Source organism: Anomaloglossus baeobatrachus, unplaced genomic scaffold (assembly GCF_048569485.1).
Source record: "Anomaloglossus baeobatrachus isolate aAnoBae1 unplaced genomic scaffold, aAnoBae1.hap1 Scaffold_3555, whole genome shotgun sequence".
NCBI classification, from domain to species: domain Eukaryota; kingdom Metazoa; phylum Chordata; class Amphibia; order Anura; family Aromobatidae; genus Anomaloglossus; species Anomaloglossus baeobatrachus.
The window spans coordinates 50,343-70,976 of NW_027442913.1; the positions used below are offsets into that span (position 1 = coordinate 50,343).

The window sequence follows — 20,634 nt, forward strand, 5'->3', positions numbered from 1 at the left end:
AGATAGACAGATACACGCTGCTGCTTGGGGGGCTCCACGAGCCAACAGGTGTGCGAGTCTCCTTTTGCTGCCTGCTGCGAGGGACTCTCAAGCAAGCACAGCCTGTTGGTGCCCCCTTGTGGCCCCATCTAGAAGCTGCCAAAGGGAAGCCGCTCGCTTTGCTGCTGGCTTTTGGTATCTGGGATTTGTTGTGAGCCTTTTTTAAAAGAGAGGAGGGGAGGGGAGGGGAGGGGAGGGGAGGGGAGGGGGGGGTTCCTTCCTTGGTCTTTGTTTTTTCGTTTTCCTCTCTCCGTTTAAACCCTTAACTCTTGATTTGGCGTCCTGATATCTTTGCTTGGCTGCTTTGGACACACCGGCCGAGTTCCCCCTGGGCCCGCTGGCTGTGGATGCCTCCGCTGGTGTAGTGACAGGAATTGGCCTTTGGTTCAGCCGGGAGGGGAGCTTTGTAGCGAGCGCCAGCGGGCACGCTCCAAAGATGGCACTTGCGGCTGCAGCAGCAGGAAGTGCACGGCCGGGCCCTTTTTTGCGGCCGCCTGGTGGGGCTGCCGACGTTGAGCCTCCGACGCCGGGCCTCTTCCTGCCGCCCTGAGCGAGCAGCCGGAGCTGCAGCCTTCTGCCTGTTTACAGGCGTCGAACGCACGTTGGGCTCCGAAGCCGCCGCCCCGCTATGCAAATGACTCTGGCTTGCTGTGCATCTTGGACGACGGCCTTCGCCTTGAGCTTGGCCTGCCATGGGGGGGATGGAAGGGGTGTAGCCGGCTCCCAGGCTGCTGGCCTCGGTGGCACCCTCTCGAAGGAACGCCTGGCTTTGGCCCCGGATCCCGCCTCACCCCACCGCCCGAGACTCCGCGATGTAGCGGGCCTGCGCCGGAGGGGCGCCCGTCGAGCCGGCGCGCTCCCAACTCATACTTACCTGGCAGGGGAGATACCATGATCACTAAGGTGGTTCTCCCAGGGTGAGGCTCATCCATTGCACTCCGGGTGTGCTGACCCCTGCGATTTCCCCAAATGCGGGAAACTCGACTGCATAATTTGTGGTAGTGGGGGACTGCGTTCGCGCTTTCCCCTGATTTGCTCTGGTCAAAGATAGACAGATACACGCTGCTGCTTGGGGGGCTCCACGAGCCAACAGGTGTGCGAGTCTCCTTTTGCTGCCTGCTGCGAGGGACTCTCAAGCAAGCACAGCCTGTTGGTGCCCCCTTGTGGCCCCATCTAGAAGCTGCCAAAGGGAAGCCGCTCGCTTTGCTGCTGGCTTTTGGTATCTGGGATTTGTTGTGAGCCTTTTTTAAAAGAGAGGAGGGGAGGGGAGGGGAGGGGAGGGGAGGGGAGGGGGGGGTTCCTTCCTTGGTCTTTGTTTTTTCGTTTTCCTCTCTCCGTTTAAACCCTTAACTCTTGATTTGGCGTCCTGATATCTTTGCTTGGCTGCTTTGGACACACCGGCCGAGTTCCCCCTGGGCCCGCTGGCTGTGGATGCCTCCGCTGGTGTAGTGACAGGAATTGGCCTTTGGTTCAGCCGGGAGGGGAGCTTTGTAGCGAGCGCCAGCGGGCACGCTCCAAAGATGGCACTTGCGGCTGCAGCAGCAGGAAGTGCACGGCCGGGCCCTTTTTTGCGGCCGCCTGGTGGGGCTGCCGACGTTGAGCCTCCGACGCCGGGCCTCTTCCTGCCGCCCTGAGCGAGCAGCCGGAGCTGCAGCCTTCTGCCTGTTTACAGGCGTCGAACGCACGTTGGGCTCCGAAGCCGCCGCCCCGCTATGCAAATGACTCTGGCTTGCTGTGCATCTTGGACGACGGCCTTCGCCTTGAGCTTGGCCTGCCATGGGGGGGATGGAAGGGGTGTAGCCGGCTCCCAGGCTGCTGGCCTCGGTGGCACCCTCTCGAAGGAACGCCTGGCTTTGGCCCCGGATCCCGCCTCACCCCACCGCCGGAGACTCCGCGATGTAGCGGGCCTGCGCCGGAGGGGCGCCCGTCGAGCCGGCGCACTCCCAACTCATACTTACCTGGCAGGGGAGATACCATGATCACTAAGGTGGTTCTCCCAGGGTGAGGCTCATCCATTGCACTCCGGGTGTGCTGACCCCTGCGATTTCCCCAAATGCGGGAAACTCGACTGCATAATTTGTGGTAGTGGGGGACTGCGTTCGCGCTTTCCCCTGATTTGCTCTGGTCAAAGATAGACAGATACACGCTGCTGCTTGGGGGGCTCCACGAGCCAACAGGTGTGCGAGTCTCCTTTTGCTGCCTGCTGCGAGGGACTCTCAAGCAAGCACAGCCTGTTGGTGCCCCCTTGTGGCCCCATCTAGAAGCTGCCAAAGGGAAGCCGCTCGCTTTGCTGCTGGCTTTTGGTATCTGGGATTTGTTGTGAGCCTTTTTTAAAAGAGAGGAGGGGAGGGGAGGGGGGGGGTTCCTTCCTTGGTCTTTGTTTTTTCGTTTTCCTCTCTCCGTTTAAACCCTTAACTCTTGATTTGGCGTCCTGATATCTTTGCTTGGCTGCTTTGGACACACCGGCCGAGTTCCCCCTGGGCCCGCTGGCTGTGGATGCCTCCGCTGGTGTAGTGACAGGAATTGGCCTTTGGTTCAGCCGGGAGGGGAGCTTTGTAGCGAGCGCCAGCGGGCACGCTCCAAAGATGGCACTTGCGGCTGCAGCAGCAGGAAGTGCACGGCCGGGCCCTTTTTTGCGGCCGCCTGGTGGGGCTGCCGACGTTGAGCCTCCGACGCCGGGCCTCTTCCTGCCGCCCTGAGCGAGCAGCCGGAGCTGCAGCCTTCTGCCTGTTTACAGGCGTCGAACGCACGTTGGGCTCCGAAGCCGCCGCCCCGCTATGCAAATGACTCTGGCTTGCTGTGCATCTTGGACGACGGCCTTCGCCTTGAGCTTGGCCTGCCATGGGGGGGATGGAAGGGGTGTAGCCGGCTCCCAGGCTGCTGGCCTCGGTGGCACCCTCTCGAAGGAACGCCTGGCTTTGGCCCCGGATCCCGCCTCACCCCACCGCCCGAGACTCCGCGATGTAGCGGGCCTGCGCCGGAGGGGCGCCCGTCGAGCCGGCGCGCTCCCAACTCATACTTACCTGGCAGGGGAGATACCATGATCACTAAGGTGGTTCTCCCAGGGTGAGGCTCATCCATTGCACTCCGGGTGTGCTGACCCCTGCGATTTCCCCAAATGCGGGAAACTCGACTGCATAATTTGTGGTAGTGGGGGACTGCGTTCGCGCTTTCCCCTGATTTGCTCTGGTCAAAGATAGACAGATACACGCTGCTGCTTGGGGGGCTCCACGAGCCAACAGGTGTGCGAGTCTCCTTTTGCTGCCTGCTGCGAGGGACTCTCAAGCAAGCACAGCCTGTTGGTGCCCCCTTGTGGCCCCATCTAGAAGCTGCCAAAGGGAAGCCGCTCGCTTTGCTGCTGGCTTTTGGTATCTGGGATTTGTTGTGAGCCTTTTTTAAAAGAGGGGAGGGGAGGGGAGGGGAGGGGAGGGGGGGGTTCCTTCCTTTGTCTTTGTTTTTTCGTTTTCCTCTCTCCGTTTAAACCCTTAACTCTTGATTTGGCGTCCTGATATCTTTGCTTGGCTGCTTTGGACACACCGGCCGAGTTCCCCCTGGGCCCGCTGGCTGTGGATGCCTCCGCTGGTGTAGTGACAGGAATTGGCCTTTGGTTCAGCCGGGAGGGGAGCTTTGTAGCGAGCGCCAGCGGGCACGCTCCAAAGATGGCACTTGCGGCTGCAGCAGCAGGAAGTGCACGGCCGGGCCCTTTTTTGCGGCCGCCTGGTGGGGCTGCCGACGTTGAGCCTCCGACGCCGGGCCTCTTCCTGCCGCCCTGAGCGAGCAGCCGGAGCTGCAGCCTTCTGCCTGTTTACAGGCGTCGAACGCACGTTGGGCTCCGAAGCCGCCGCCCCGCTATGCAAATGACTCTGGCTTGCTGTGCATCTTGGACGACGGCCTTCGCCTTGAGCTTGGCCTGCCATGGGGGGGATGGAAGGGGTGTAGCCGGCTCCCAGGCTGCTGGCCTCGGTGGCACCCTCTCGAAGGAACGCCTGGCTTTGGCCCCGGATCCCGCCTCACCCCACCGCCGGAGACTCCGCGATGTAGCGGGCCTGCGCCGGAGGGGCGCCCGTCGAGCCGGCGCGCTCCCAACTCATACTTACCTGGCAGGGGAGATACCATGATCACTAAGGTGGTTCTCCCAGGGTGAGGCTCATCCATTGCACTCCGGGTGTGCTGACCCCTGCGATTTCCCCAAATGCGGGAAACTCGACTGCATAATTTGTGGTAGTGGGGGACTGCGTTCGCGCTTTCCCCTGATTTGCTCTGGTCAAAGATAGACAGATACACGCTGCTGCTTGGGGGGCTCCACGAGCCAACAGGTGTGCGAGTCTCCTTTTGCTGCCTGCTGCGAGGGACTCTCAAGCAAGCACAGCCTGTTGGTGCCCCCTTGTGGCCCCATCTAGAAGCTGCCAAAGGGAAGCCGCTCGCTTTGCTGCTGGCTTTTGGTATCTGGGATTTGTTGTGAGCCTTTTTTAAAAGAGAGGAGGGGAGGGGAGGGGGGGGGTTCCTTCCTTGGTCTTTGTTTTTTCGTTTTCCTCTCTCCGTTTAAACCCTTAACTCTTGATTTGGCGTCCTGATATCTTTGCTTGGCTGCTTTGGACACACCGGCCGAGTTCCCCCTGGGCCCGCTGGCTGTGGATGCCTCCGCTGGTGTAGTGACAGGAATTGGCCTTTGGTTCAGCCGGGAGGGGAGCTTTGTAGCGAGCGCCAGCGGGCACGCTCCAAAGATGGCACTTGCGGCTGCAGCAGCAGGAAGTGCACGGCCGGGCCCTTTTTTGCGGCCGCCTGGTGGGGCTGCCGACGTTGAGCCTCCGACGCCGGGCCTCTTCCTGCCGCCCTGAGCGAGCAGCCGGAGCTGCAGCCTTCTGCCTGTTTACAGGCGTCGAACGCACGTTGGGCTCCGAAGCCGCCGCCCCGCTATGCAAATGACTCTGGCTTGCTGTGCATCTTGGACGACGGCCTTCGCCTTGAGCTTGGCCTGCCATGGGGGGGATGGAAGGGGTGTAGCCGGCTCCCAGGCTGCTGGCCTCGGTGGCACCCTCTCGAAGGAACGCCTGGCTTTGGCCCCGGATCCCGCCTCACCCCACCGCCCGAGACTCCGCGATGTAGCGGGCCTGCGCCGGAGGGGCGCCCGTCGAGCCGGCGCGCTCCCAACTCATACTTACCTGGCAGGGGAGATACCATGATCACTAAGGTGGTTCTCCCAGGGTGAGGCTCATCCATTGCACTCCGGGTGTGCTGACCCCTGCGATTTCCCCAAATGCGGGAAACTCGACTGCATAATTTGTGGTAGTGGGGGACTGCGTTCGCGCTTTCCCCTGATTTGCTCTGGTCAAAGATAGACAGATACACGCTGCTGCTTGGGGGGCTCCACGAGCCAACAGGTGTGCGAGTCTCCTTTTGCTGCCTGCTGCGAGGGACTCTCAAGCAAGCACAGCCTGTTGGTGCCCCCTTGTGGCCCCATCTAGAAGCTGCCAAAGGGAAGCCGCTCGCTTTGCTGCTGGCTTTTGGTATCTGGGATTTGTTGTGAGCCTTTTTTAAAAGAGAGGAGGGGAGGGGAGGGGAGGGGGGGGTTCCTTCCTTGGTCTTTGTTTTTTCGTTTTCCTCTCTCCGTTTAAACCCTTAACTCTTGATTTGGCGTCCTGATATCTTTGCTTGGCTGCTTTGGACACACCGGCCGAGTTCCCCCTGGGCCCGCTGGCTGTGGATGCCTCCGCTGGTGTAGTGACAGGAATTGGCCTTTGGTTCAGCCGGGAGGGGAGCTTTGTAGCGAGCGCCAGCGGGCACGCTCCAAAGATGGCACTTGCGGCTGCAGCAGCAGGAAGTGCACGGCCGGGCCCTTTTTTGCGGCCGCCTGGTGGGGCTGCCGACGTTGAGCCTCCGAAGCCGGGCCTCTTCCTGCCGCCCTGAGCGAGCAGCCGGAGCTGCAGCCTTCTGCCTGTTTACAGGCGTCGAACGCACGTTGGGCTCCGAAGCCGCCGCCCCGCTATGCAAATGACTCTGGCTTGCTGTGCATCTTGGACGACGGCCTTCGCCTTGAGCTTGGCCTGCCATGGGGGGGATGGAAGGGGTGTAGCCGGCTCCCAGGCTGCTGGCCTCGGTGGCACCCTCTCGAAGGAACGCCTGGCTTTGGCCCCGGATCCCGCCTCACCCCACCGCCCGAGACTCCGCGATGTAGCGGGCCTGCGCCGGAGGGGCGCCCGTCGAGCCGGCGCGCTCCCAACTCATACTTACCTGGCAGGGGAGATACCATGATCACTAAGGTGGTTCTCCCAGGGTGAGGCTCATCCATTGCACTCCGGGTGTGCTGACCCCTGCGATTTCCCCAAATGCGGGAAACTCGACTGCATAATTTGTGGTAGTGGGGGACTGCGTTCGCGCTTTCCCCTGATTTGCTCTGGTCAAAGATAGACAGATACACGCTGCTGCTTGGGGGGCTCCACGAGCCAACAGGTGTGCGAGTCTCCTTTTGCTGCCTGCTGCGAGGGACTCTCAAGCAAGCACAGCCTGTTGGTGCCCCCTTGTGGCCCCATCTAGAAGCTGCCAAAGGGAAGCCGCTCGCTTTGCTGCTGGCTTTTGGTATCTGGGATTTGTTGTGAGCCTTTTTTAAAAGAGAGGAGGGGAGGGGGGGGTTCCTTCCTTGGTCTTTGTTTTTTCGTTTTCCTCTCTCCGTTTAAACCCTTAACTCTTGATTTGGCGTCCTGATATCTTTGCTTGGCTGCTTTGGACACACCGGCCGAGTTCCCCCTGGGCCCGCTGGCTGTGGATGCCTCCGCTGGTGTAGTGACAGGAATTGGCCTTTGGTTCAGCCGGGAGGGGAGCTTTGTAGCGAGCGCCAGCGGGCACGCTCCAAAGATGGCACTTGCGGCTGCAGCAGCAGGAAGTGCACGGCCGGGCCCTTTTTTGCGGCCGCCTGGTGGGGCTGCCGACGTTGAGCCTCCGACGCCGGGCCTCTTCCTGCCGCCCTGAGCGAGCAGCCGGAGCTGCAGCCTTCTGCCTGTTTACAGGCGTCGAACGCACGTTGGGCTCCGAAGCCGCCGCCCCGCTATGCAAATGACTCTGGCTTGCTGTGCATCTTGGACGACGGCCTTCGCCTTGAGCTTGGCCTGCCATGGGGGGGATGGAAGGGGTGTAGCCGGCTCCCAGGCTGCTGGCCTCGGTGGCACCCTCTCGAAGGAACGCCTGGCTTTGGCCCCGGATCCCGCCTCACCCCACCGCCGGAGACTCCGCGATGTAGCGGGCCTGCGCCGGAGGGGCGCCCGTCGAGCCGGCGCGCTCCCAACTCATACTTACCTGGCAGGGGAGATACCATGATCACTAAGGTGGTTCTCCCAGGGTGAGGCTCATCCATTGCACTCCGGGTGTGCTGACCCCTGCGATTTCCCCAAATGCGGGAAACTCGACTGCATAATTTGTGGTAGTGGGGGACTGCGTTCGCGCTTTCCCCTGATTTGCTCTGGTCAAAGATAGACAGATACACGCTGCTGCTTGGGGGGCTCCACGAGCCAACAGGTGTGCGAGTCTCCTTTTGCTGCCTGCTGCGAGGGACTCTCAAGCAAGCACAGCCTGTTGGTGCCCCCTTGTGGCCCCATCTAGAAGCTGCCAAAGGGAAGCCGCTCGCTTTGCTGCTGGCTTTTGGTATCTGGGATTTGTTGTGAGCCTTTTTTAAAAGAGAAGAGAGGAGGGGAGGGGAGGGGGGGGGTTCCTTCCTTGGTCTTTGTTTTTTCGTTTTCCTCTCTCCGTTTAAACCCTTAACTCTTGATTTGGCGTCCTGATATCTTTGCTTGGCTGCTTTGGACACACCGGCCGAGTTCCCCCTGGGCCCGCTGGCTGTGGATGCCTCCGCTGGTGTAGTGACAGGAATTGGCCTTTGGTTCAGCCGGGAGGGGAGCTTTGTAGCGAGCGCCAGCGGGCACGCTCCAAAGATGGCACTTGCGGCTGCAGCAGCAGGAAGTGCACGGCCGGGCCCTTTTTTGCGGCCGCCTGGTGGGGCTGCCGACGTTGAGCCTCCGACGCCGGGCCTCTTCCTGCCGCCCTGAGCGAGCAGCCGGAGCTGCAGCCTTCTGCCTGTTTACAGGCGTCGAACGCACGTTGGGCTCCGAAGCCGCCGCCCCGCTATGCAAATGACTCTGGCTTGCTGTGCATCTTGGACGACGGCCTTCGCCTTGAGCTTGGCCTGCCATGGGGGGGATGGAAGGGGTGTAGCCGGCTCCCAGGCTGCTGGCCTCGGTGGCACCCTCTCGAAGGAACGCCTGGCTTTGGCCCCGGATCCCGCCTCACCCCACCGCCCGAGACTCCGCGATGTAGCGGGCCTGCGCCGGAGGGGCGCCCGTCGAGCCGGCGCGCTCCCAACTCATACTTACCTGGCAGGGGAGATACCATGATCACTAAGGTGGTTCTCCCAGGGTGAGGCTCATCCATTGCACTCCGGGTGTGCTGACCCCTGCGATTTCCCCAAATGCGGGAAACTCAACTGCATAATTTGTGGTAGTGGGGGACTGCGTTCGCGCTTTCCCCTGATTTGCTCTGGTCAAAGATAGACAGATACACGCTGCTGCTTGGGGGGCTCCACGAGCCAACAGGTGTGCGAGTCTCCTTTTGCTGCCTGCTGCGAGGGACTCTCAAGCAAGCACAGCCTGTTGGTGCCCCCTTGTGGCCCCATCTAGAAGCTGCCAAAGGGAAGCCGCTCGCTTTGCTGCTGGCTTTTGGTATCTGGGATTTGTTGTGAGCCTTTTTTAAAAGAGAGGAGGGGAGGGGAGGGGAGGGGGGGGTTCCTTCCTTGGTCTTTGTTTTTTCGTTTTCCTCTCTCCGTTTAAACCCTTAACTCTTGATTTGGCGTCCTGATATCTTTGCTTGGCTGCTTTGGACACACCGGCCGAGTTCCCCCTGGGCCCGCTGGCTGTGGATGCCTCCGCTGGTGTAGTGACAGGAATTGGCCTTTGGTTCAGCCGGGAGGGGAGCTTTGTAGCGAGCGCCAGCGGGCACGCTCCAAAGATGGCACTTGCGGCTGCAGCAGCAGGAAGTGCACGGCCGGGCCCTTTTTTGCGGCCGCCTGGTGGGGCTGCCGACGTTGAGCCTCCGACGCCGGGCCTCTTCCTGCCGCCCTGAGCGAGCAGCCGGAGCTGCAGCCTTCTGCCTGTTTACAGGCGTCGAACGCACGTTGGGCTCCGAAGCCGCCGCCCCGCTATGCAAATGACTCTGGCTTGCTGTGCATCTTGGACGACGGCCTTCGCCTTGAGCTTGGCCTGCCATGGGGGGGATGGAAGGGGTGTAGCCGGCTCCCAGGCTGCTGGCCTCGGTGGCACCCTCTCGAAGGAACGCCTGGCTTTGGCCCCGGATCCCGCCTCACCCCACCGCCCGAGACTCCGCGATGTAGCGGGCCTGCGCCGGAGGGGCGCCCGTCGAGCCGGCGCGCTCCCAACTCATACTTACCTGGCAGGGGAGATACCATGATCACTAAGGTGGTTCTCCCAGGGTGAGGCTCATCCATTGCACTCCGGGTGTGCTGACCCCTGCGATTTCCCCAAATGCGGGAAACTCGACTGCATAATTTGTGGTAGTGGGGGACTGCGTTCGCGCTTTCCCCTGATTTGCTCTGGTCAAAGATAGACAGATACACGCTGCTGCTTGGGGGGCTCCACGAGCCAACAGGTGTGCGAGTCTCCTTTTGCTGCCTGCTGCGAGGGACTCTCAAGCAAGCACAGCCTGTTGGTGCCCCCTTGTGGCCCCATCTAGAAGCTGCCAAAGGGAAGCCGCTCGCTTTGCTGCTGGCTTTTGGTATCTGGGATTTGTTGTGAGCCTTTTTTAAAAGAGAGGAGGGGAGGGGAGGGGAGGGGAGGGGAGGGGGGGGTTCCTTCCTTGGTCTTTGTTTTTTCGTTTTCCTCTCTCCGTTTAAACCCTTAACTCTTGATTTGGCGTCCTGATATCTTTGCTTGGCTGCTTTGGACACACCGGCCGAGTTCCCCCTGGGCCCGCTGGCTGTGGATGCCTCCGCTGGTGTAGTGACAGGAATTGGCCTTTGGTTCAGCCGGGAGGGGAGCTTTGTAGCGAGCGCCAGCGGGCACGCTCCAAAGATGGCACTTGCGGCTGCAGCAGCAGGAAGTGCACGGCCGGGCCCTTTTTTGCGGCCGCCTGGTGGGGCTGCCGACGTTGAGCCTCCGACGCCGGGCCTCTTCCTGCCGCCCTGAGCGAGCAGCCGGAGCTGCAGCCTTCTGCCTGTTTACAGGCGTCGAACGCACGTTGGGCTCCGAAGCCGCCGCCCCGCTATGCAAATGACTCTGGCTTGCTGTGCATCTTGGACGACGGCCTTCGCCTTGAGCTTGGCCTGCCATGGGAGGGATGGAAGGGGTGTAGCCGGCTCCCAGGCTGCTGGCCTCGGTGGCACCCTCTCGAAGGAACGCCTGGCTTTGGCCCCGGATCCCGCCTCACCCCACCGCCCGAGACTCCGCGATGTAGCGGGCCTGCGCCGGAGGGGCGCCCGTCGAGCCGGCGCGCTCCCAACTCATACTTACCTGGCAGGGGAGATACCATGATCACTAAGGTGGTTCTCCCAGGGTGAGGCTCATCCATTGCACTCCGGGTGTGCTGACCCCTGCGATTTCCCCAAATGCGGGAAACTCGACTGCATAATTTGTGGTAGTGGGGGACTGCGTTCGCGCTTTCCCCTGATTTGCTCTGGTCAAAGATAGACAGATACACGCTGCTGCTTGGGGGGCTCCACGAGCCAACAGGTGTGCGAGTCTCCTTTTGCTGCCTGCTGCGAGGGACTCTCAAGCAAGCACAGCCTGTTGGTGCCCCCTTGTGGCCCCATCTAGAAGCTGCCAAAGGGAAGCCGCTCGCTTTGCTGCTGGCTTTTGGTATCTGGGATTTGTTGTGAGCCTTTTTTAAAAGAGAGGAGGGGAGGGGGGTTCCTTCCTTGGTCTTTGTTTTTTCGTTTTCCTCTCTCCGTTTAAACCCTTAACTCTTGATTTGGCGTCCTGATATCTTTGCTTGGCTGCTTTGGACACACCGGCCGAGTTCCCCCTGGGCCCGCTGGCTGTGGATGCCTCCGCTGGTGTAGTGACAGGAATTGGCCTTTGGTTCAGCCGGGAGGGGAGCTTTGTAGCGAGCGCCAGCGGGCACGCTCCAAAGATGGCACTTGCGGCTGCAGCAGCAGGAAGTGCACGGCCGGGCCCTTTTTTGCGGCCGCCTGGTGGGGCTGCCGACGTTGAGCCTCCGACGCCGGGCCTCTTCCTGCCGCCCTGAGCGAGCAGCCGGAGCTGCAGCCTTCTGCCTGTTTACAGGCGTCGAACGCACGTTGGGCTCCGAAGCCGCCGCCCCGCTATGCAAATGACTCTGGCTTGCTGTGCATCTTGGACGACGGCCTTCGCCTTGAGCTTGGCCTGCCATGGGGGGGATGGAAGGGGTGTAGCCGGCTCCCAGGCTGCTGGCCTCGGTGGCACCCTCTCGAAGGAACGCCTGGCTTTGGCCCCGGATCCCGCCTCACCCCACCGCCCGAGACTCCGCGATGTAGCGGGCCTGCGCCGGAGGGGCGCCCGTCGAGCCGGCGCGCTCCCAACTCATACTTACCTGGCAGGGGAGATACCATGATCACTAAGGTGGTTCTCCTAGGGTGAGGCTCATCCATTGCACTCCGGGTGTGCTGACCCCTGCGATTTCCCCAAATGCGGGAAACTCGACTGCATAATTTGTGGTAGTGGGGGACTGCGTTCGCGCTTTCCCCTGATTTGCTCTGGTCAAAGATAGACAGATACACGCTGCTGCTTGGGGGGCTCCACGAGCCAACAGGTGTGCGAGTCTCCTTTTGCTGCCTGCTGCGAGGGACTCTCAAGCAAGCACAGCCTGTTGGTGCCCCCTTGTGGCCCCATCTAGAAGCTGCCAAAGGGAAGCCGCTCGCTTTGCTGCTGGCTTTTGGTATCTGGGATTTGTTGTGAGCCTTTTTTAAAAGAGAGGAGGGGAGGGGAGGGGAGGGGAGGGGGGGGTTCCTTCCTTGGTCTTTGTTTTTTCGTTTTCCTCTCTCCGTTTAAACCCTTAACTCTTGATTTGGCGTCCTGATATCTTTGCTTGGCTGCTTTGGACACACCGGCCGAGTTCCCCCTGGGCCCGCTGGCTGTGGATGCCTCCGCTGGTGTAGTGACAGGAATTGGCCTTTGGTTCAGCCGGGAGGGGAGCTTTGTAGCGAGCGCCAGCGGGCACGCTCCAAAGATGGCACTTGCGGCTGCAGCAGCAGGAAGTGCACGGCCGGGCCCTTTTTTGCGGCCGCCTGGTGGGGCTGCCGACGTTGAGCCTCCGACGCCGGGCCTCTTCCTGCCGCCCTGAGCGAGCAGCCGGAGCTGCAGCCTTCTGCCTGTTTACAGGCGTCGAACGCACGTTGGGCTCCGAAGCCGCCGCCCCGCTATGCAAATGACTCTGGCTTGCTGTGCATCTTGGACGACGGCCTTCGCCTTGAGCTTGGCCTGCCATGGGGGGGATGGAAGGGGTGTAGCCGGCTCCCAGGCTGCTGGCCTCGGTGGCACCCTCTCGAAGGAACGCCTGGCTTTGGCCCCGGATCCCGCCTCACCCCACCGCCCGAGACTCCGCGATGTAGCGGGCCTGCGCCGGAGGGGCGCCCGTCGAGCCGGCGCGCTCCCAACTCATACTTACCTGGCAGGGGAGATACCATGATCACTAAGGTGGTTCTCCCAGGGTGAGGCTCATCCATTGCACTCCGGGTGTGCTGACCCCTGCGATTTCCCCAAATGCGGGAAACTCGACTGCATAATTTGTGGTAGTGGGGGACTGCGTTCGCGCTTTCCCCTGATTTGCTCTGGTCAAAGATAGACAGATACACGCTGCTGCTTGGGGGGCTCCTTTTGCTGCCTGCTGCGAGGGACTCTCAAGCAAGCACAGCCTGTTGGTGCCCCCTTGTGGCCCCATCTAGAAGCTGCCAAAGGGAAGCCGCTCGCTTTGCTGCTGGCTTTTGGTATCTGGGATTTGTTGTGAGCCTTTTTTAAAAGAGAGGAGGGGAGGGGAGGGGAGGGGGGGGGTTCCTTCCTTGGTCTTTGTTTTTTCGTTTTCCTCTCTCCGTTTAAACCCTTAACTCTTGATTTGGCGTCCTGATATCTTTGCTTGGCTGCTTTGGACACACCGGCCGAGTTCCCCCTGGGCCCGCTGGCTGTGGATGCCTCCGCTGGTGTAGTGACAGGAATTGGCCTTTGGTTCAGCCGGGAGGGGAGCTTTGTAGCGAGCGCCAGCGGGCACGCTCCAAAGATGGCACTTGCGGCTGCAGCAGCAGGAAGTGCACGGCCGGGCCCTTTTTTGCGGCCGCCTGGTGGGGCTGCCGACGTTGAGCCTCCGACGCCGGGCCTCTTCCTGCCGCCCTGAGCGAGCAGCCGGAGCTGCAGCCTTCTGCCTGTTTACAGGCGTCGAACGCACGTTGGGCTCCGAAGCCGCCGCCCCGCTATGCAAATGACTCTGGCTTGCTGTGCATCTTGGACGACGGCCTTCGCCTTGAGCTTGGCCTGCCATGGGGGGGATGGAAGGGGTGTAGCCGGCTCCCAGGCTGCTGGCCTCGGTGGCACCCTCTCGAAGGAACGCCTGGCTTTGGCCCCGGATCCCGCCTCACCCCACCGCCCGAGACTCCGCGATGTAGCGGGCCTGCGCCGGAGGGGCGCCCGTCGAGCCGGCGCGCTCCCAACTCATACTTACCTGGCAGGGGAGATACCATGATCACTAAGGTGGTTCTCCCAGGGTGAGGCTCATCCATTGCACTCCGGGTGTGCTGACCCCTGCGATTTCCCCAAATGCGGGAAACTCGACTGCATAATTTGTGGTAGTGGGGGACTGCGTTCGCGCTTTCCCCTGATTTGCTCTGGTCAAAGATAGACAGATACACGCTGCTGCTTGGGGGGCTCCACGAGCCAACAGGTGTGCGAGTCTCCTTTTGCTGCCTGCTGCGAGGGACTCTCAAGCAAGCACAGCCTGTTGGTGCCCCCTTGTGGCCCCATCTAGAAGCTGCCAAAGGGAAGCCGCTCGCTTTGCTGCTGGCTTTTGGTATCTGGGATTTGTTGTGAGCCTTTTTTAAAAGAGAGGAGGGGAGGGGAGGGGGGGTTCCTTCCTTGGTCTTTGTTTTTTCGTTTTCCTCTCTCCGTTTAAACCCTTAACTCTTGATTTGGCGTCCTGATATCTTTGCTTGGCTGCTTTGGACACACCGGCCGAGTTCCCCCTGGGCCCGCTGGCTGTGGATGCCTCCGCTGGTGTAGTGACAGGAATTGGCCTTTGGTTCAGCCGGGAGGGGAGCTTTGTAGCGAGCGCCAGCGGGCACGCTCCAAAGATGGCACTTGCGGCTGCAGCAGCAGGAAGTGCACGGCCGGGCCCTTTTTTGCGGCCGCCTGGTGGGGCTGCCGACGTTGAGCCTCCGACGCCGGGCCTCTTCCTGCCGCCCTGAGCGAGCAGCCGGAGCTGCAGCCTTCTGCCTGTTTACAGGCGTCGAACGCACGTTGGGCTCCGAAGCCGCCGCCCCGCTATGCAAATGACTCTGGCTTGCTGTGCATCTTGGACGACGGCCTTCGCCTTGAGCTTGGCCTGCCATGGGGGGGATGGAAGGGGTGTAGCCGGCTCCCAGGCTGCTGGCCTCGGTGGCACCCTCTCGAAGGAACGCCTGGCTTTGGCCCCGGATCCCGCCTCACCCCACCGCCCGAGACTCCGCGATGTAGCGGGCCTGCGCCGGAGGGGCGCCCGTCGAGCCGGCGCGCTCCCAACTCATACTTACCTGGCAGGGGAGATACCATGATCACTAAGGTGGTTCTCCCAGGGTGAGGCTCATCCATTGCACTCCGGGTGTGCTGACCCCTGCGATTTCCCCAAATGCGGGAAACTCGACTGCATAATTTGTGGTAGTGGGGGACTGCGTTCGCGCTTTCCCCTGATTTGCTCTGGTCAAAGATAGACAGATACACGCTGCTGCTTGGGGGGCTCCACGAGCCAACAGGTGTGCGAGTCTCCTTTTGCTGCCTGCTGCGAGGGACTCTCAAGCAAGCACAGCCTGTTGGTGCCCCCTTGTGGCCCCATCTAGAAGCTGCCAAAGGGAAGCCGCTCGCTTTGCTGCTGGCTTTTGGTATCTGGGATTTGTTGTGAGCCTTTTTTAAAAGAGAGGAGGGGAGGGGAGGGGAGGGGAGGGGGGGGTTCCTTCCTTGGTCTTTGTTTTTTCGTTTTCCTCTCTCCGTTTAAACCCTTACCTCTTGATTTGGCGTCCTGATATCTTTGCTTGGCTGCTTTGGACACACCGGCCGAGTTCCCCCTGGGCCCGCTGGCTGTGGATGCCTCCGCTGGTGTAGTGACAGGAATTGGCCTTTGGTTCAGCCGGGAGGGGAGCTTTGTAGCGAGCGCCAGCGGGCACGCTCCAAAGATGGCACTTGCGGCTGCAGCAGCAGGAAGTGCACGGCCGGGCCCTTTTTTGCGGCCGCCTGGTGGGGCTGCCGACGTTGAGCCTCCGACGCCGGGCCTCTTCCTGCCGCCCTGAGCGAGCAGCCGGAGCTGCAGCCTTCTGCCTGTTTACAGGCGTCGAACGCACGTTGGGCTCCGAAGCCGCCGCCCCGCTATGCAAATGACTCTGGCTTGCTGTGCATCTTGGACGACGGCCTTCGCCTTGAGCTTGGCCTGCCATGGGGGGGATGGAAGGGGTGTAGCCGGCTCCCAGGCTGCTGGCCTCGGTGGCACCCTCTCGAAGGAACGCCTGGCTTTGGCCCCGGATCCCGCCTCACCCCACCGCCGGAGACTCCGCGATGTAGCGGGCCTGCGCCGGAGGGGCGCCCGTCGAGCCGGCGCGCTCCCAACTCATACTTACCTGGCAGGGGAGATACCATGATCACTAAGGTGGTTCTCCCAGGGTGAGGCTCATCCATTGCACTCCGGGTGTGCTGACCCCTGCGATTTCCCCAAATGCGGGAAACTCGACTGCATAATTTGTGGTAGTGGGGGACTGCGTTCGCGCTTTCCCCTGATTTGCTCTGGTCAAAGATAGACAGATACACGCTGCTGCTTGGGGGGCTCCACGAGCCAACAGGTGTGCGAGTCTCCTTTTGCTGCCTGCTGCGAGGGACTCTCAAGCAAGCACAGCCTGTTGGTGCCCCCTTGTGGCCCCATCTAGAAGCTGCCAAAGGGAAGCCGCTCGCTTTGCTGCTGGCTTTTGGTATCTGGGATTTGTTGTGAGCCTTTTTTAAAAGAGAGGAGGGGAGGGGAGGGGGGGGGTTCCTTCCTTGGTCTTTGTTTTTTCGTTTTCCTCTCTCCGTTTAAACCCTTAACTCTTGATTTGGCGTCCTGATATCTTTGCTTGGCTGCTTTGGACACACCGGCCGAGTTCCCCCTGGGCCCGCTGGCTGTGGATGCCTCCGCTGGTGTAGTGACAGGAATTGGCCTTTGGTTCAGCCGGGAGGGGAGCTTTGTAGCGAGCGCCAGCGGGCACGCTCCAAAGATGGCACTTGCGGCTGCAGCAGCAGGAAGTGCACGGCCGGGCCCTTTTTTGCGGCCGCCTGGTGGGGCTGCCGACGTTGAGCCTCCGACGCCGGGCCTCTTCCTGCCGCCCTGAGCGAGCAGCCGGAGCTGCAGCCTTCTGCCTGTTTACAGGCGTCGAACGCACGTTGGGCTCCGAAGCCGCCGCCCCGCTATGCAAATGACTCTGGCTTGCTGTGCATCTTGGACGACGGCCTTCGCCTTGAGCTTGGCCTGCCATGGGGGGGATGGAAGGGGTGTAGCCGGCTCCCAGGCTGCTGGCCTCGGTGGCACCCTCTCGAAGGAACGCCTGGCTTTGGCCCCGGATCCCGCCTCACCCCACCGCCCGAGACTCCGCGATGTAGCGGGCCTGCGCCGGAGGGGCGCCCGTCGAGCCGGCGCGCTCCCAACTCATACTTACCTGGCAGGGGAGATACCATGATCACTAAGGTGGTTCTCCCAGGGTGAGGCTCATCCATTGCACTCCGGGTGTGCTGACCCCTGCGATTTCCCCAAATGCGGGAAACTCGACTGCATAATTTGTGGTAGTGGGGGACTGCGTTCGCGCTTTCCCCTGATTTGCTCTGGTCAAAGATAGACAGATACACGCTGCTGCTTGGGGGGCTCCACGAGCCAACAGGTGTGCGAGTCTCCTTTTGCTGCCTGCTGCGAGGGACTCTCAAGCAAGCACAGCCTGTTGGTGCCCCCTTGTGGCCCCATCTAGAAGCTGCCAAAGGGAAGCCGCTCGCTTTGCTGCTGGCTTTTGGTATCTGGGATTTGTTGTGAGCCTTTTTTAAAAGAGAGGAGGGGAGGGGAGGGGAGGGGAGGGGAGGGGAGGGGAGGGGAGGGGGGGGTTCCTTCCTTGGTCTTTGTTTTTTCGTTTTCCTCTCTCCGTTTAAACCCTTAACTCTTGATTTGGCGTCCTGATATCTTTGCTTGGCTGCTTTGGACACACCGGCCGAGTTCCCCCTGGGCCCGCTGGCTGTGGATGCCTCCGCTGGTGTAGTGACAGGAATTGGCCTTTGGTTCAGCCGGGAGGGGAGCTTTGTAGCGAGCGCCAGCGGGCACGCTCCAAAGATGGCACTTGCGGCTGCAGCAGCAGGAAGTGCACGGCCGGGCCCTTTTTTGCGGCCGCCTGGTGGGGCTGCCGACGTTGAGCCTCCGACGCCGGGCCTCTTCCTGCCGCCCTGAGCGAGCAGCCGGAGCTGCAGCCTTCTGCCTGTTTACAGGCGTCGAACGCACGTTGGGCTCCGAAGCCGCCGCCCCGCTATGCAAATGACTCTGGCTTGCTGTGCATCTTGGACGACGGCCTTCGCCTTGAGCTTGGCCTGCCATGGGGGGGATGGAAGGGGTGTAGCCGGCTCCCAGGCTGCTGGCCTCGGTGGCACCCTCTCGAAGGAACGCCTGGCTTTGGCCCCGGATCCCGCCTCACCCCACCGCCCGAGACTCCGCGATGTAGCGGGCCTGCGCCGGAGGGGCGCCCGTCGAGCCGGCGCGCTCCCAACTCATACTTACCTGGCAGGGGAGATACCATGATCACTAAGGTGGTTCTCCCAGGGTGAGGCTCATCCATTGCACTCCGGGTGTGCTGACCCCTGCGATTTCCCCAAATGCGGGAAACTCGACTGCATAATTTGTGGTAGTGGGGGACTGCGTTCGCGCTTTCCCCTGATTTGCTCTGGTCAAAGATAGACAGATACACGCTGCTGCTTGGGGGGCTCCACGAGCCAACAGGTGTGCGAGTCTCCTTTTGCTGCCTGCTGCGAGGGACTCTCAAGCAAGCACAGCCTGTTGGTGCCCCCTTGTGGCCCCATCTAGAAGCTGCCAAAGGGAAGCCGCTCGCTTTGCTGCTGGCTTTTGGTATCTGGGATTTGTTGTGAGCCTTTTTTAAAAGAGAGGAGGGGAGGGGAGGGGAGGGGAGGGGGGGGTTCCTTCCTTGGTCTTTGTTTTTTCGTTTTCCTCTCTCCGTTTAAACCCTTAACTCTTGATTTGGCGTCCTGATATCTTTGCTTGGCTGCTTTGGACACACCGGCCGAGTTCCCCCTGGGCCCGCTGGCTGTGGATGCCTCCGCTGGTGTAGTGACAGGAATTGGCCTTTGGTTCAGCCGGGAGGGGAGCTTTGTAGCGAGCGCCAGCGGGCACGCTCCAAAGATGGCACTTGCGGCTGCAGCAGCAGGAAGTGCACGGCCGGGCCCTTTTTTGCGGCCGCCTGGTGGGGCTGCCGACGTTGAGCCTCCGACGCCGGGCCTCTTCCTGCCGCCCTGAGCGAGCAGCCGGAGCTGCAGCCTTCTGCCTGTTTACAGGCGTCGAACGCACGTTGGGCTCCGAAGCCGCCGCCCCGCTATGCAAATGACTCTGGCTTGCTGTGCATCTTGGACGACGGCCTTCGCCTTGAGCTTGGCCTGCCATGGGGGGGATGGAAGGGGTGTAGCCGGCTCCCAGGCTGCTGGCCTCGGTGGCACCCTCTCGAAGGAACGCCTGGCTTTGGCCCCGGATCCCGCCTCACCCCACCGCCCGAGACTCCGCGATGTAGCGGGCCTGCGCCGGAGGGGCGCCCGTCGAGCCGGCGCGCTCCCAACTCATACTTACCTGGCAGGGGAGATACCATGATCACTAAGGTGGTTCTCCCAGGGTGAGGCTCATCCATTGCACTCCGGGTGTGCTGACCCCTGCGATTTCCCCAAATGCGGGAAACTCGACTGCATAATTTGTGGTAGTGGGGGACTGCGTTCGCGCTTTCCCCTGATTTGCTCTGGTCAAAGATAGACAGATACACGCTGCTGCTTGGGGGGCTCCACGAGCCAACAGGTGTGCGAGTCTCCTTTTGCTGCCTGCTGCGAGGGACTCTCAAGCAAGCACAGCCTGTTGGTGCCCCCTTGTGGCCCCATCTAGAAGCTGCCAAAGGGAAGCCGCTCGCTTTGCTGCTGGCTTTTGGTATCTGGGATTTGTTGTGAGCCTTTTTTAAAAGAGAGGAGGGGAGGGGAGGGGGGGGTTCCTTCCTTGGTCTTTGTTTTTTCGTTTTCCTCTCTCCGTTTAAACCCTTAACTCTTGATTTGGCGTCCTGATATCTTTGCTTGGCTGCTTTGGACACACCGGCCGAGTTCCCCCTGGGCCCGCTGGCTGTGGATGCCTCCGCTGGTGTAGTGACAGGAATTGGCCTTTGGTTCAGCCGGGAGGGGAGCTTTGTAGCGAGCGCCAGCGGGCACGCTCCAAAGATGGCACTTGCGGCTGCAGCAGCAGGAAGTGCACGGCCGGGCCCTTTTTTGCGGCCGCCTGGTGGGGCTGCCGACGTTGAGCCTCCGACGCCGGGCCTCTTCCTGCCGCCCTGAGCGAGCAGCCGGAGCTGCAGCCTTCTGCCTGTTTACAGGCGTCGAACGCACGTTGGGCTCCGAAGCCGCCGCCCCGCTATGCAAATGACTCTGGCTTGCTGTGCATCTTGGACGACGGCCTTCGCCTTGAGCTTGGCCTGCCATGGGGGGGATGGAAGGGGTGTAGCCGGCTCCCAGGCTGCTGGCCTCGGTGGCACCCTCTCGAAGGAACGCCTGGCTTTGGCCCCGGATCCCGCCTCACCCCACCGCCGGAGACTCCGCGATGTAGCGGGCCTGCGCCGGAGGGGCGCCCGTCGAGCCGGCGCGCTCCCAACTCATACTTACCTGGCAGGGGAGATACCATGATCACTAAGGTGGTTCTCCCAGGGTGAGGCTCATCCATTGCACTCCGGGTGTGCTGACCCCTGCGATTTCCCCAAATGCGGGAAACTCGACTGCATAATTTGTGGTAGTGGGGGACTGCGTTCGCGCTTTCCCCTGATTTGCTCTGGTCAAAGATAGACAGATACACGCTGCTGCTTGGGGGGCTCCACGAGCCAACAGGTGTGCGAGTCTCCTTTTGCTGCCTGCTGCGAGGGACTCTCAAGCAAGCACAGCCTGTTGGTGCCCCCTTGTGGCCCCATCTAGAAGCTGCCAAAGGGAAGCCGCTCGCTTTGCTGCTGGCTTTTGGTATCTGGGATTTGTTGTGAGCCTTTTTTAAAAGAGAGGAGGGGAGGGGAGGGGGGGGGTTCCTTCCTTGGTCTTTGTTTTTTCGTTTTCCTCTCTCCGTTTAAACCCTTAACTCTTGATTTGGCGTCCTGAT

The 20,634-nt window shown here is 61.4% G+C and overlaps 19 non-coding genes across 19 annotated transcripts; all 19 read left to right on the forward strand.

Moving 5' to 3' along the window:
• Nucleotides 1–905: 905 nt before the first annotated feature.
• Nucleotides 906–1,069, forward strand: LOC142272813 (U1 spliceosomal RNA). The gene has a single exon (XR_012737615.1). It is a non-coding gene; the product is annotated as a U1 spliceosomal RNA (small nuclear RNA).
• Nucleotides 1,070–1,989: 920 nt separating this feature from the next.
• Nucleotides 1,990–2,153, forward strand: LOC142272815 (U1 spliceosomal RNA). Its single transcript, XR_012737617.1, has one exon. It is a non-coding gene; the product is annotated as a U1 spliceosomal RNA (small nuclear RNA).
• A 901-nt stretch (nucleotides 2,154–3,054) lies between these two features.
• Nucleotides 3,055–3,218, forward strand: LOC142272816 (U1 spliceosomal RNA). The gene has a single exon (XR_012737618.1). It is a non-coding gene; the product is annotated as a U1 spliceosomal RNA (small nuclear RNA).
• A 910-nt stretch (nucleotides 3,219–4,128) lies between these two features.
• Nucleotides 4,129–4,292, forward strand: LOC142272817 (U1 spliceosomal RNA). Its single transcript, XR_012737619.1, has one exon. It is a non-coding gene; the product is annotated as a U1 spliceosomal RNA (small nuclear RNA).
• Nucleotides 4,293–5,193: 901 nt separating this feature from the next.
• On the forward strand, nucleotides 5,194–5,357 carry LOC142272818 (U1 spliceosomal RNA). Its single transcript, XR_012737620.1, has one exon. It is a non-coding gene; the product is annotated as a U1 spliceosomal RNA (small nuclear RNA).
• A 905-nt stretch (nucleotides 5,358–6,262) lies between these two features.
• Nucleotides 6,263–6,426, forward strand: LOC142272819 (U1 spliceosomal RNA). Its single transcript, XR_012737621.1, has one exon. It is a non-coding gene; the product is annotated as a U1 spliceosomal RNA (small nuclear RNA).
• Nucleotides 6,427–7,321: 895 nt separating this feature from the next.
• On the forward strand, nucleotides 7,322–7,485 carry LOC142272749 (U1 spliceosomal RNA). Its single transcript, XR_012737556.1, has one exon. It is a non-coding gene; the product is annotated as a U1 spliceosomal RNA (small nuclear RNA).
• A 906-nt stretch (nucleotides 7,486–8,391) lies between these two features.
• LOC142272765 (U1 spliceosomal RNA) lies at nucleotides 8,392–8,555 on the forward strand. Its single transcript, XR_012737571.1, has one exon. It is a non-coding gene; the product is annotated as a U1 spliceosomal RNA (small nuclear RNA).
• Nucleotides 8,556–9,460: 905 nt separating this feature from the next.
• On the forward strand, nucleotides 9,461–9,624 carry LOC142272750 (U1 spliceosomal RNA). Its single transcript, XR_012737557.1, has one exon. It is a non-coding gene; the product is annotated as a U1 spliceosomal RNA (small nuclear RNA).
• A 915-nt stretch (nucleotides 9,625–10,539) lies between these two features.
• Nucleotides 10,540–10,703, forward strand: LOC142272751 (U1 spliceosomal RNA). The gene has a single exon (XR_012737558.1). It is a non-coding gene; the product is annotated as a U1 spliceosomal RNA (small nuclear RNA).
• An 893-nt stretch (nucleotides 10,704–11,596) lies between these two features.
• On the forward strand, nucleotides 11,597–11,760 carry LOC142272762 (U1 spliceosomal RNA). Its single transcript, XR_012737568.1, has one exon. It is a non-coding gene; the product is annotated as a U1 spliceosomal RNA (small nuclear RNA).
• A 910-nt stretch (nucleotides 11,761–12,670) lies between these two features.
• On the forward strand, nucleotides 12,671–12,834 carry LOC142272752 (U1 spliceosomal RNA). Its single transcript, XR_012737559.1, has one exon. It is a non-coding gene; the product is annotated as a U1 spliceosomal RNA (small nuclear RNA).
• An 880-nt stretch (nucleotides 12,835–13,714) lies between these two features.
• Nucleotides 13,715–13,878, forward strand: LOC142272753 (U1 spliceosomal RNA). The gene has a single exon (XR_012737560.1). It is a non-coding gene; the product is annotated as a U1 spliceosomal RNA (small nuclear RNA).
• An 899-nt stretch (nucleotides 13,879–14,777) lies between these two features.
• Nucleotides 14,778–14,941, forward strand: LOC142272755 (U1 spliceosomal RNA). Its single transcript, XR_012737562.1, has one exon. It is a non-coding gene; the product is annotated as a U1 spliceosomal RNA (small nuclear RNA).
• A 910-nt stretch (nucleotides 14,942–15,851) lies between these two features.
• On the forward strand, nucleotides 15,852–16,015 carry LOC142272757 (U1 spliceosomal RNA). Its single transcript, XR_012737563.1, has one exon. It is a non-coding gene; the product is annotated as a U1 spliceosomal RNA (small nuclear RNA).
• A 901-nt stretch (nucleotides 16,016–16,916) lies between these two features.
• On the forward strand, nucleotides 16,917–17,080 carry LOC142272758 (U1 spliceosomal RNA). Its single transcript, XR_012737564.1, has one exon. It is a non-coding gene; the product is annotated as a U1 spliceosomal RNA (small nuclear RNA).
• Nucleotides 17,081–18,010: 930 nt separating this feature from the next.
• Nucleotides 18,011–18,174, forward strand: LOC142272759 (U1 spliceosomal RNA). Its single transcript, XR_012737565.1, has one exon. It is a non-coding gene; the product is annotated as a U1 spliceosomal RNA (small nuclear RNA).
• A 910-nt stretch (nucleotides 18,175–19,084) lies between these two features.
• Nucleotides 19,085–19,248, forward strand: LOC142272760 (U1 spliceosomal RNA). Its single transcript, XR_012737566.1, has one exon. It is a non-coding gene; the product is annotated as a U1 spliceosomal RNA (small nuclear RNA).
• A 900-nt stretch (nucleotides 19,249–20,148) lies between these two features.
• Nucleotides 20,149–20,312, forward strand: LOC142272761 (U1 spliceosomal RNA). Its single transcript, XR_012737567.1, has one exon. It is a non-coding gene; the product is annotated as a U1 spliceosomal RNA (small nuclear RNA).
• The last annotated feature ends 322 nt before the right edge of the window (nucleotides 20,313–20,634 follow it).